The sequence below is a fragment of the Dermacentor andersoni genome, chromosome 1 (genome assembly GCF_023375885.2).
Source record: "Dermacentor andersoni chromosome 1, qqDerAnde1_hic_scaffold, whole genome shotgun sequence".
Lineage (NCBI taxonomy): Eukaryota > Metazoa > Arthropoda > Arachnida > Ixodida > Ixodidae > Dermacentor > Dermacentor andersoni.
Genome location: NC_092814.1, coordinates 384675289 through 384688724, shown reverse-complemented (window position 1 = coordinate 384688724; position 13436 = coordinate 384675289). Strand labels below are relative to the sequence as shown.

The following is a 13436-nucleotide window of genomic DNA, read 5'->3' as shown; positions in this document are numbered from 1 at the left end:
TGGTCATCGGCCTGGCCATCGCCGACGCAGACTGCCACACGGTGCTGAGTGACTCGAGACAGGCGGTGCGAAACTTTGCCAAAGGCCAAATCTGCAGGGAGGCCGAGCACATACTGCGAGCGGCCAGACTGCAAGACAGAAAAGTAAGAATCAAGTGGTTCTCAGTGCACGCGGGCGATGCATCGGAACGCAATGAGAACCCCAATGAGACGGCACACGTAGCGGCGCGAGCGCTAACCAACCACGTCCTGGCGACAGACCGTCCGACGTGGTTCAGAGCCAAGGACCGCATGATGGACTACAACGACATAACGAAGGCGTGCCGCCTGGCTCGCAGGACTCTCCCACCCCCGCACCTGAGGCTGAGTCGAGCGGAGGCGGTACTACTGAGACAGCTCCAAACCGGATCACTACCGAGCCCAGGACTGATGCATCGCATGTACCCCGAGACATACCCGACCGATAAGTGCAGGGTCTGCCGGAGGGAGATGGCAGGTCACACACACATCTTGTGGGACTGCATCAAAAATCCAGAGGAAGCAAGATCAAGAACGATCCCGCCGTGGCTTGAGGCAGCCAGCCGCGAAGAGCTACGACCAAGACCAACAGCTCTGGGCCGTCCAGCAGGTCCTCGGGGCGCTCGAAAGGCGGGGACCCCGTGAGCCGGCAACGGCGAGTGGAGACCCACGCCGAGTAACAGCAACCTCGTAGATGCAGGCCCTCGTTGGGGCGCGCGACCAGGCACAAATAAAGTTTGCTCCAATCCAATGCAATTGGATTGAAGTTATCTCCATCTTCAATTGCAAAGTTAAGAAAGTAGGCCACCAAACAGAAAATGCATAAGTTAGAGAAGGGAGAAGGACATGGCTATAAATGAGGTGAATATCTGCTTATAAGAAGTAGTGCATCTTGAGAAAAAGAATGAGGCAAGAGGAGAATTGAATTGAATTCTGGGGTTTTACATGCCAAAACTGCGATTTGATTATGAGGCATGCTGTAGTGGAGGACTCCGGATTAATTTTGACCACCAGGGGATCTTTAACGTGCCCCCAATGCACAGGACATGGTCATTTTTGCGTTTCACCCCTATCGAAATGTGGCCACTTTTCCTGGGACATGATCCCGCAATCTTGTGCTTAGCAGCGAAACACCATAGCCGCCAAGCCACTGCAGCGGGTGAGGTGAGAGGAGAGTATGTCTTGTTTTGTTCCGAGTTAATTTAGGTGGTCATGAAACTCAAGGTTAGTATCGAACATAGTGTCATGAATTTTCATTTTAGGCTGGAATCTGAGGGTGGTGTTATTAATGCAGGCAATGGGTTGCCACTTTCGTAAAGCAGAAGCAGCATGCTGCTTAGCGTAGTCTGCAGCGACTGCCACGTGGTGCCACAATGAGCTCTTTTGCTGCTGTGACGCTCAACTTTTGGCCGGGGCTTTGCCCTCATGGTTTCTCTGCTATGTAGGTTCCAGCGTGCTAGCAGAGACGAAAGGAGAGGGAAAGTTGGGTATCGGTGCGGTAAGTCCACTTATAGTAGAAGTATTTGAAAAAATTTTGTTGCATGAGATTAGGGAGACATCTTGTAATCATCGTCGTCATCACCAGCCTATTTTATGCCCACTGCAGGACGAAGGCGATCTCTAATTACCCCTGACCTCCTGCGTCAACCGATTCCAACTAGCGCCTGCGAATTCCTCAATTTCATCATCCCACCTAGTCTTTTGGCGCCCTCGGCTACGCTTCCCTTCTCTTGGCACCCATTCTGTAACCCTAATGGTCCACCGGTTATCTAACCTTTGCATTACATGACCTGCCCAACCCCATTTTTTTCTCTAATGTCAATTAGAATATCGGCTATCCCCGTTTGCTCTCTGATTCACACCGCTCCCTTCCTGTCTCTAAACGTTACGCCTAGCATTCTTCGTTCCATCGCTTTTTTGCACGGTCCTTAACTTGTTCCCCAGCTTTTCTATAAGTCTCCGAATTTCTGCCCCATATGTTAGCACCGGTAGAATGCACTGATTGTAGAACTTTCTTTTCAATGATAGTGTTAAGGTTCCGGTCAGGATGGTGTTGGGCTGCTAAGTACGAGGTTGCGGGATCAAATCCCGGCCACGGCGACTGCATTTTGATGGGGGCGAAATGGAAAAACACCTGTGTGCTTAGATTTAGGTGCACGTTAAAGAACCCCAGGTGGTCAAAACTTCCGGAGTCCCCCACTACGGCGTGCCTCATAATCAGATCGTGGTTTTGGCACGTAAAACCCCATAATTAAATTTTTTGTCCGTCGGGATCTGAGAATGTGGGCCGTATGCTCTCCTACCCATTTTTATTCTTCTGTAAATTTCCTTCTCATAATCAGGTTCCCCTGTGAGTAATTTACCTAGGTAAACATATACCTTTGCATACTCTAGAGGCTGACTGGCGATCCTGAACTCTTGTTGTTTTCTTGCCAGGCTATTGATCATTATCTTTGTTTTCTGCATATTAGTCTTTAACCACACTCTTGCACTCTCTCTGTTAAGGTCCTCAATCATTTGTTGTAACCCGTCCCCAGTGTTGCTGTAATAGTGATCCTCTTAATAGTGAGTGACTCCATTTTGTGATTACTTGGAAAAGTGGTTCAGGGCCCCATTAATGATCTCATGCTGACATTTCTTCCCACTTATTTGCCCAAATTGCTGTCTGCTTTGTAACCCTAACAAAAAGAAATACAGCCTGCAAAAGTTGTCATTAGTTACGTGGGAGGAAATCTACTTGTACCCTATATTTCCCTTTTATTTAAAAAAAAAAAAAGGCTATCAACTCCTAACCTTTTCTGAAGTTTTAGATTGTCTTGAAATTTGGACCTTGTGTTTTGAATAAATTTACTGCTTTTTTGTTTAAGTTGATTGGCATTGGGATTAAATTTTATTTATTTCTTCATACTGTCAACCCTCTGCTGAGGGTTCTTACAGGGAGGGTTTAAATACAGGCAGACCATATACAGTGAAACCTCGTTAAACCGTAGTCGGCCGGAGCTCGGAAAAAGTACGTACTAAACGGTAGTACTGTTTAACCGAAATAGGTGACATCGCCCACTTACCTGTAGAAAACGGAACTCAGAGAGAGTGCGATGAAAGGGGAAAAAACATGCAGTATTTATTCACTTCGCGCGACATAAGTGTTATTTTCGTTTGATGCCGCGGCAGCCTAGCACGACGACAGCAGCCTCAAACTTACTCAAGCTGCGTGCCAGCTTCTCAGCCAGCCCCCCTCCTCTCGGCAAACACTCGCACGGCAGATTCTTCGTTGGCATTACGTATTCTCCGTGCACGCGCGCACTAGTGCTGCATAAGTTCCGGGGCGCCTTTTTCATTGCCGGGTGCCGGAGTTCGGAAAACTTTTCGTTTGGATTAGTTACGTTATCGCGCCCCTGTTCTCGTTGCGACGATTGCATTCACGAGGCTGACGTAACGCGCAGCTTCTGCCACTGTCGGGCCTGAATCGCCCGTGCTGTCGCTTTCCGTGTCGTCCTCATCACTGTCGCTAGTCGACACTTCGGCAACAACAGAGGCAACGATGGCGAAAAGTCGAACCTCGTAGCCGACATCTCTTCGCGGTCGCAGCAGCGCTGCCGAGCAACTTCGCATTCCAAATGCCACACACTGTAGTCAACAGCAGATCCATGTCGCGGGCCAGCGCCGACTTCTTCGTGTCACGTTCGATAGCACGGACGATGTCTAATTTTTCTTCTATGCTGAGCACCCGGCGTCTTTTTTATCCGAGCTTCGGCATGACGAGAGTCCTCGCTTGCACGACGCCATAACGGTCTCTCGCTCTCTGGCACGGCGTCGAAATGATGTTGATGTTGATGCGGCTTCACGTGCAAACGCACAGGGCGCTTGGAGGCCGTTGTACCGATCTCTGAGGCTTGTTGTTCTGCCGGACCGCCCGGTGGAGACGACGCACCGCCGTGTTTGCGCGACGAAAAGTGGAAACGCTACGTTTTAAACGATGCGTACGCAATAAGCTGGTACGGTTTATGCGGATACTAAATACATTATGTTCAATGGCCGCTGAGTCGGGGAATTGACTTTACTACTTTTAAACCGAAACTACTGTTTAAGCGGGTACGGTTTAACGAGGTTTTACTGTATACAGGTGCATCAAGTGGCAGCGGAATCACAAAAATACATGTTTAACAATTTTTCAAATTCACAAACATCACTGGCATCTGCCACAAAGCTTGGTATCGCGTTCCAGAGTTCAATCACGGCAGGGAAAAAAGAAAAGCGGAACACATCACTGTGAGCAAAGTATGGACGTAAAACATATTGATGGTTAACACGACTGCTTCGTTTTCCTGGAAGATGCACATACTCATCTTTGTTGATTTTTAAATGTCCATGTAGTATTCTGTAAAACCTTTTCAGACGATTTTTTAGCCTTCGTACTTCTAGTGTTTCCAGTTCACAAGACTGCAACATCAGTGTAACGGATTCTAAACGGCGGTACTTTGAGCATATGAAGCGCGCGGCACGACGTTGAACTTTTTCTAACTTTGTAGTAAATTCTTTCTGATGAGGGCTCCAGATGACTGAGGCGTATTCAAGTAAAGGTCTAACAAAAGTTTTATAAGCCATCAGCTTTACATCTCGCGAAGCTTGACCTAGTTTTTGCCTTAAGAAACCTAATCTCTGATTCGCCTTTGAGCACACATTTTCTATGTGCGTATGCCATGTCAGATTATGCGTAACTGTAACACCTAGATACTTAAACTGGTTAGCACGAACTAACAAATTACCATCGATGTAATAGTTAAAAGGCAGAACGTTTACTTTCTTAGTCATATGTGTGTATGTTGATTTATTGTAGTTTATATTCATACCCCATAATTTACACCATCGGCTGAAATTTCCTAAACAACGACTAATTCTGAGTTGATCCTGAACATTGGTTACGGTAGAATAGATTAGGCAATCATCTGCAAAAAGCTTCATTTTTACCGGTTCTGCAATAACAGAAGAGATATCGTTTATATATATAAGAAATAACAGTGGGCCCAAGACTGACCCCTGAGGAACACCTGAAAGCACTTGGAGTGGACTCAACAGGCTGCCATCTAAACTTACAGTCTGTTTACGATCACTTAAATATTCTTTTATCCATAGCACTAATCTTTCATCGATACCTATTTCTCTTAGTTTAAAGATCAGCTTATTATGCGGAACCTTATCGAAGGCTTTTGCAAAATCTATACAAATGACGTCAATCTGATGCTTCTCATCTAAGGCGGCAGCGAGATCATGAACTACTTCAATTAATTGTGTAATGGTAGATAGTCCAGTACGGAAGCCATGCTGGTTTGAGTAAAGTAAACTATTCACTTCTAGAAATCGTAAAATATGTTTTGCGATGATGTGCTCCAGAATTTTACAACTGATACATGTGAGTGAAATAGGACGGTAATTATTTACAAGTGTGCGATCACCGCCTTTGTGCACTGGTATAACTACGGCCCTGCGCCAGTCTGTGGGTAGAGAATGCGTATGTAATGATTTCGCGAAAATTATCGTTAAGTAGTATGACATCCATTCAGCATAGCGTTTCAGAAATTCAGGACAAATTCTGTCAGGTCCACTAGATTTTTTTCCATCTAAACTCAGCAGCAATTGGAACACCCCTTCTTGTTTGATTTCTAGATTTCCCATTGGGTAACGTGTGATATATGGTAAATGCTCGTCTGTATTCATGTTTGTATTATTAGTAAACACAGATTGAAAGAAGTAATTAAAATGTTCGGCAATGTCCGCAGACTTTGTTAACTTTATGTTGTCCTTTACGATTTCTTCAATTTTATCCTTCCTACTGCTAAGATATCTCCAGAATTTTTGTGGGAAACTTTTTAGGAACCCTGTCAGTGTTTGTTCAAAGAATTGCTTTTTGGATAGTGTCAGAGTATGCCTCAACTCTGCGCGAAGTCTCGGTATTTCGTCCGAACCTTTTTTCTTTTTACGCAGTCGCTTTAATTTTCTTTTCATGTGAATGATGCCGCGGTTAATCCAAGGTCGGCGTTGTTTAGTCTTTTTTTTTTCGAGTTGGCACAAATCGGTCCACACAATGCTCTACTATATCCTTAAATTCATTCCAAACCTCATCTACAGTTTTTTCCTTTGCATGGTGCTCAAATTGGCCAAACGAGAATTCCAAAAAATCTAATATTGAATTGTCATCAGCACGTTTGTAGTCCTTTACCGTAATTATAGGGGAGCATTTCATACGGGGCACACTGCTAGTAGCCATATTCACTACAATCATTCTGTGATCGGAAATACCTTCCTCAATTGTCAACAAATGATGTTCTATATTATTGGATAGGAACACTAGGTCCAACAATGACCGCGACCTAGAAGTTATTCTTGTGTCCTCTTGAACGATTTGATTTAGATTAAAAGAAAACATTATATCCAGTAGTTTATCAGCGCTGGATGCTTCAGCGCCGCTGCAGAGTAGGTCTTGCCAGTTAATGTGCGGTAAATTGAAGTCTCCAGCCATAATTAACTGCGTGTTCCTATGTACATTGTTGCACAAGAATGTGTTCAATCGGTTTAGGAAGTCAAGCGAAGTCGAAGGTGGCCGATATATTGCACCGACTAGATAAACGACACTTTGAAAGGAAATTCTGCACCAAACTGTTTCAGGGATGTCACTATCAATTAGAGCCACGTGGACAGAATTCTTTATTATGATACACACCCCTCCTCCACGTGAATCGCGGTCTTTCCTAAACATTTTGTATCCAGGGGGAATAATTGCGTCATCTTGTATCCCACAGTGCAGCCAAGTTTCCGTTATCAAAACCATGCAAGGGCTCTGGGAAAGCAGCAGAAATTCTAGGTCAGTTGTTTTGTTAACTATGCTGCGTGCATTTAGAACAAGAAAACGTAGCTATGACGTAGGTGACGAGCCGGGCGTCACCATCGAACTTGTTGAACCGTCTGGGTCAGGCGGGCAGCCTGCCACTTCAAACTTTTTTTGCTTTTCTTTACCGAATCTACTTTCTTTATATCCATATGGTATGCGCTTATCGTTAGTGAGGTCCCAAGTGTACATTTTGTCTTTTATTTTAAGTTTATCGTAGATAAGCTTGACTTTCGTGCCTTTTGACCGATCCGATGCTGCACTTCCCCAAAGCTTTCTTCTTTCCGCTGTTTCCTTAGCATAGTCTTGGCTAACCCGAACATTAGTGCCCTTCAGTTTAAAACAGTTCTTTAGAACACTGTCCTTTTCCCTGGAATCAAGGAACTTCATAATAATTGGTCTTGGTTTATCCGGTTTCGCTTTTCCAATTCGGTGAATTCTCTCTACTGTCCTGACGGGGACCCCCAAAGTATTGTCAAAAATACCGTCTAGGACCTGTTCTCTGAGTTTGGTTTCTGTTTCATCAGCACTTTCATTGATTCCAAATACTAGGAGATTGTTGCGCCCACTTCTGTTTTCGTAGTCAATTAACTTCAATGCTTGCTGTTGGACAACCGATTCCAATTTATTAATTCTGTTGCTCATTTCCTCGAACATTGTCAAAATTCCTTGTAACTTATCAGTTTTAGCATTAACAGCAGCAATTTCCTCTCTTATACGGTCCATCTTGCGGTCGCTTTCATCCAGTCTATCGATAATGACCTGCAACATTTCATTAGCCTTGGGCCCAGGGTTCTGTTCTGTGTCACCTGACACAAGCAATAACATGAGCATCGACCAGCAATCAGACAAGATAGCAGAACACTTTTAGGGCACGGCAGGACCAACAGAAACCTATCATCGCTACGATAAGCGGGCAAATTGCCCAGCTGACTGACCTGCACAAGCAGCAATGGCGATTTAGGCATGTTGTCCGCTGGTAAGCTGCCGTGCCCTCTGAAGAAATCGATGCCGGGCTGGGCCTTTTCTAGGTTGTCCAGCGATGACGTCACTCCTGAAGGGTGGGCGTTGACAAGTAGACGGACCGCAGTGTCATTGCCACGTTGCGGCACATCGAAGAATCCTGGTTCAGTCCTGTTGTTCGCTGTAGACACCACGGCGAAAAACCACGGCAAAACCTGCACAAGCAGCAATGGCGATTTGCCTGGTGCTTGAAATAAATTGAGTGGCACTTGGATTAAAATGACTGGCAGTTAAATTAATTTGTGTGGTGCTTGGAATGAATTGCTCGGCAGATGGAGTGAATTGATGGGTATTTGGATTAAAGGACCATAACACGGTCGTGTGACTATATTCTCAGTTTAACATTGTAACTGAAAGTAAGTGGCCCAATATGTTATATACGTACAAAAAAAGAAACTTAGCTATGAGCACATACATTATCCTGAAAATTGTATTTGAAGTCCCTGCCTCTGAACACCTTCTACTGACTAGCGACCACCACTTTGGCATGGACTATGTGATGTCAGAAAATGAGCTTTCAAACAGTGTCTGCTTTCAAACAGTGTGAGCAGACCACATCGGACCTTTTGCTCTGGCACCCAACAGCGCAGCAGGAGCATCACTGTTGAGTTGTGCCCACAATACCTTCGCTCGCTCGATTAAAAGCAGCAGCAAACCACCGAGATGCACCTGCAAATACAAAATGACACATGGAGGCGACGACATATTTATAGCTCCTGCAATCACTTGCGGTGTGTGCAGCGCACCAAAACATGGCCTTCGAGATTGGCTTCTGTTACCCGAGAAAGCCGTTTCCGAAAGTGTCTGTTCATTTCGTCACTGCTCAGTGTTGCGAGACTGCTGTACGGTTCAGCTGCAAGGTGAACAAAAATTGAAATATAAATTTTCTATGGCATTGAATGTGCTTAAATTATGGCAGCTTTCTGTGGGACGCATATGGCTTAACATGCAATGCTATATTCAAGCTTGAAAATTTGGTGTCAAGGCCCTTTTAAATTGAGTGGGAACACCTGTAGATGCCTATTTCAGTTTTTCATAACATGCACACGAATTTCACCCTAAGCCAGCAAATTAGGTGAAACTAATTTTGATGTTCTAAGCTGTTGCAAGTGTAATTTGTTAAATTCATTAATTAAATGTACTAAGTTTAATTAACATGTTCTTCCTCAGGTTGAAAATAACACTCGTACAAGAAGAGCTTAAATGCTGCAGCTTAAACGGTCTGCATGTCACTTAGTGGCACTCTTTGCACTCAATTATAACAATCAGACACTGTTACCCTGTTATGCCATAAATTTATTGGAAATTTTACTTGTTAATTTGGTATCACAACCTTTTTTCTGTGCTGCAATAGTCCACTCTGGTTAGCTAGTTACTAGCTGTACTGGCAAGTCTCATATCATTGACGGAATGCCATGGGGCTGTCGCTTTTGTTGGCAAACAGTGAGAAAAGGAAACGCGTGCTTAATTTCAAGGTGCAACAATTTCTGGCTGTGGTACAATAAAGTTGTACCCTAAACAATCTGTGAGCCTATTGGCAACCACCGCAAACCTCTTGTGCCAGTAGCAATGCTGTAACGCACTGCCTTAGGAGCAGAGGAAGTTTTTATACCACATGCTGTGATTTATCACTTGCAAACTTTGCACTTATCTCAAGGTATGATGAGGTGCCCAGCTTCTAAGCTGATGGGCACTGGTGTGCTAGGACATGGTAGTATGTACTAAAGCCCCTACATCCACGCGTCACCGCCGACCAGGTTAAGTACCGCCAACCTGCCCTCCTCCTCCACGCTGCTCTCCCACTCACCCCCTCAGCTTCCGGCGTCAAGCGGAACTTACGTGGCTTCAGCTTCCTGTTCCGACTGGAATTGACCTTATGTTTTTTTAGCGTTGTTTACTTTCGCGTCTACGGAGAGGCTTTAATTGCACCAGCTGCGGTTGAAACTGTTAATGCGATTCCATCCAAGAACCACCGCCTACTGTAATCGGCGATCTGGTCGTGTTCGCTGCTTCGCGTCAACCTGCGACAAGTTGTGCCACGAGAGACACCGTACAGTGGAATGTAGTGCCTGGGTGCTTGGAGAACGCTCCCGTTTTTCGTGCATTTGGAAAACAGCGACCGCAAACTACTACTTCAGCGGAATACAACAGCTTGTCCCCTTTGAATTCTTCTTGTTTTGAAGCATACATCCCCTCCAGCCAGCACGTATGGAGGGACTTTAGTGAAGGAGTTCGCGACGCCAATATGTACGGCAGACGCATAAGAGTTTATGCTGTTGATTCTGAGGTTGAACTTGTCTCGTACGGCAGATCGAAGGTAACGAACGTCCCAAGTGCGTGCACTGCGTGAAGAACTGCAATGACGTGAAGCTATGAAATATAACAAGTTCAAATTTGCGTGGAGGGCATTCAGTGACATGGTGAAAACAAGTGTGCTTTTCTTGTGCGATATGAGTGGAGGTGTGCAGTGAATTGGTGCGTGCGCGCGTGTTGTAACGCGTGCAAAGGTGTACGGCGAATTGTGTTAGTGTTGTGACGCGAGCAGATGTGTACGGCGAATTGTGTTCGTGTGTTGTGCCCCAGCCCATGGCTCTCCGCACTTTGTCAGAGAAAGGGGACGACAGGCAAAGCGTGCGGGCGCAGCGTACGCAAACAAGCACGTAGATGCACACGAATGACGCTTGGTGGAATGGCTAGAGCGAGCTACTCAAATTAGCACCGGTTGCTAAGCACGGGCGTCTCACCATCATCTGCAATCACAGTGAAAATTCTCGCAGCGCAACTCCAGGAAGCGTAAACGCCGGAACCGGAAATCTTAAAACCGGACATGCTGGAACCGGAAATGCCGGAAGCGGAAATGCCGGAACCGGATTTGGTGTGAGGGGAAAAGGCGGTTGTCGCTACTTAAGAAAGCGGCGGTGGCGCGTGGATGGAGGGGCTTTAGTATGTACATGCACTTCTCTGCACATGGATGGCCACGGATGGGCTCTGGCTGGATGCATCGGGTTAAACAAGTGAAGAGCTGCTTTCTCATTCAAAATGTGCCATTTTCATGGGACACTTACTAGATAGTGTTTTTTTTTACTAGATTACTTAATTTAGTGTCAAGCTAGAACAGCCATAATGCCTTTTGGTTTCCCATTTTACTGGTCGATACAGACATGCACCTCTGTCAACAAGAGTGAAAACGGGAGGGTACAGATTTTCCCACCATGTAGTTTCTGAAATCACTGTGCTGCGTACAAAAACTGTGATGGCTTTCATGTTTCTTTTTCACTTGCAGGTTGACCATCAAAACAGAGTGGGCAGGTGTCGTTGAGGAGCCCGAAGGCAGCCATGCAAGCCTTTAGCTCAGTGTGGCCCAGCACACCTAGTGGGACAGCACCAGGAATGCCACTGCACCCACAGTTGTGCCCCAAGAAATTGTAGGGAGTGTGAAGACAATGTCCTTGCCGCTCCTGGTGCTTTGACCCATGACGTGACTGGGATGTTCACCAGAGCTGTTTGCCAGTTGCTGCTGTGAATATAGCACAGTTCTGTTGTTGCTGTCACAGCCACTTCCTAGCCCATGTGTCTGCAAGCTCATCGGCTCCATCCATCCCAGACTTGATGTATGTGCAGTACAAGTTAGCGAGCACATGCGGAGACTGGCAGGTAGCCAGAGTGGTAGCAGATATTATAAGCAATAGCACTGTTAAAACTGTTCGCTGTGATGCCTGTGCCTGGAAATTATTGCATTAAAAACCAGCTACACTTTAAAAAACGTCTGTTGAACACCAGCAACAACACTGTATTGAACCCTTTCACTGCCGAGGTAAGTCGGCGGACCCACCCTTGCACCACCATGGTTTCTCTCTAGTACTATACTCATTTTGTGTTTTTACTGTACTCCCTGCCTCTCCTGAAGCCGCTTGTGCAAAAGAAGAACCTTGCGTGCCTGTTGTGCTATCTATGGAGAGGTCGCCTAAACACACAGAACTCTCAAGTGAAATTTCTGACAGCATGTGGAGCACATGTCTTCGTGCTGTGATGCTCTGTCTTGGCAAGTCAGCCATGGCAAGCCAGTGCGACGGGTCCCTCCACACTTGAGATAAAAAAAAATTTATGAACTGTTCATGAATTCTGTATTGGGAGATAGTGATGGCAAAGTGCCAGCTTCTGTGTAACGTAATATGTCCACTAAGTAAACATGCAATAAAAGCATGGCAGGGGTTGAGGAGCCGTCGGGGGGAAAAAAGCAGCCAGCAAAAGGGTAAAAGGACACAAAAGACGAACAATAAGTGTAGCTAAAGCGTTAAAACATGTAGGGGGGGGGGGGGGGGGCAGAGCAATAAGTTATGCTCCTAAACATGTTTCAACATTTATGCTGTTCTCAGTGATAAGATAGATTGTTGACCAATGGTGACTGCTGCTATAGAGCCCTTTCTGATAGGAAGGAATATAGGGCGTGACTCATGATCACATGATATGTAAGAGAATTCCACGATTTCCATATTTCCTCAAGCATGAAAATAATTGTTAATAGTGCGAGGCAAGGAAATGCGATCTCGATATTCGTTTAGCATCTTTGGGAAGTATTCATGATAATAGATTGGGGGAACGATTGCAGGTAATGGTAAATAGGAAATATCCCCAGAACATGCATTTGCAAATTGCTTTACCATGAATTTTAATAAAAACTTATAGGCTATTAGGTAATGCAAGCTGTATTGTTCTGTTGATTATCAGTCTATTAGCGTACTGATCTTAGTGTATTGGTGTATTAGTTTATCAGCCTATTGGTACATCCATCTTTCAGTGAATTGGCCTGAAAGCCAATTATTTGCAACATTGGCCCTTGCATTGGTACACTAAAAGACCTATACATTAATATGAAGGCCTGAGAAATTAGTACTGTGCAAATCCACAAGGTGGAAGAAGCTTTCATCATCAGCATTATCATCAGCCTGTTTTACGTCCACTGCAGGACGAAGGCCTCTTCCTGTGATCTCCAATTACCCCTGTCCTGCGCCAACCGATTCCAACTAGCGCCCGCAAATTTCCTAATTTCATCGCTCCACCTAGTCTTCTGTCGTCCTTGATTGTGTTGCCCTTCTCTTCGTACCCATTCTGTAACCCTAATGGTCCAAGGGTTATCTAACCGGCACATTACATGACTTACCCAGCTCCATTTCTTTCTCTTGGTGTCAATTAAAATATCGTCTATACCCGTTTGCTGTATAAAAGGGAAAAGATAGTCATCCACCCGAAAGCATACATGAAGCTAGAAAGGAGCTTCGTAACTTCGTGCTCTTCTTGGGTGCATGACAAGTTCTCTTTCGAAGTGTGAAGGTCTGTGGCCCCTTAGTATGCCTAAACCTGAATTCCTGAGCAAGGCCACATGAAGCAAAGTACATTAGTCTGAATTTACCGTGGTTGCCCAGTGGCTATGGCATTGTACTGCTGAGCTCAAGGTCTTTAGTTCGATGCCGGCCATGGCAGCCACGTTTCGATGGGAGCAAAATGCAAAAATG

General features: G+C 45.3%; 1 long non-coding RNA gene across 2 annotated transcripts in view; it reads left to right on the top strand.

Annotated features, from left to right (window-relative positions):
* Nucleotides 1-11686, top strand: part of LOC126518616 (uncharacterized) — a 52111-nt gene extending 40425 nt beyond the window's left edge. For both annotated transcript variants that reach the window (XR_008609944.2, XR_007596433.3), the window contains one exon: nucleotides 11207-11686. This is a non-coding gene — a long non-coding RNA (uncharacterized lncRNA). The remainder of the gene's footprint in view (nucleotides 1-11206) is intronic.
* The last annotated feature ends 1750 nt before the right edge of the window (nucleotides 11687-13436 follow it).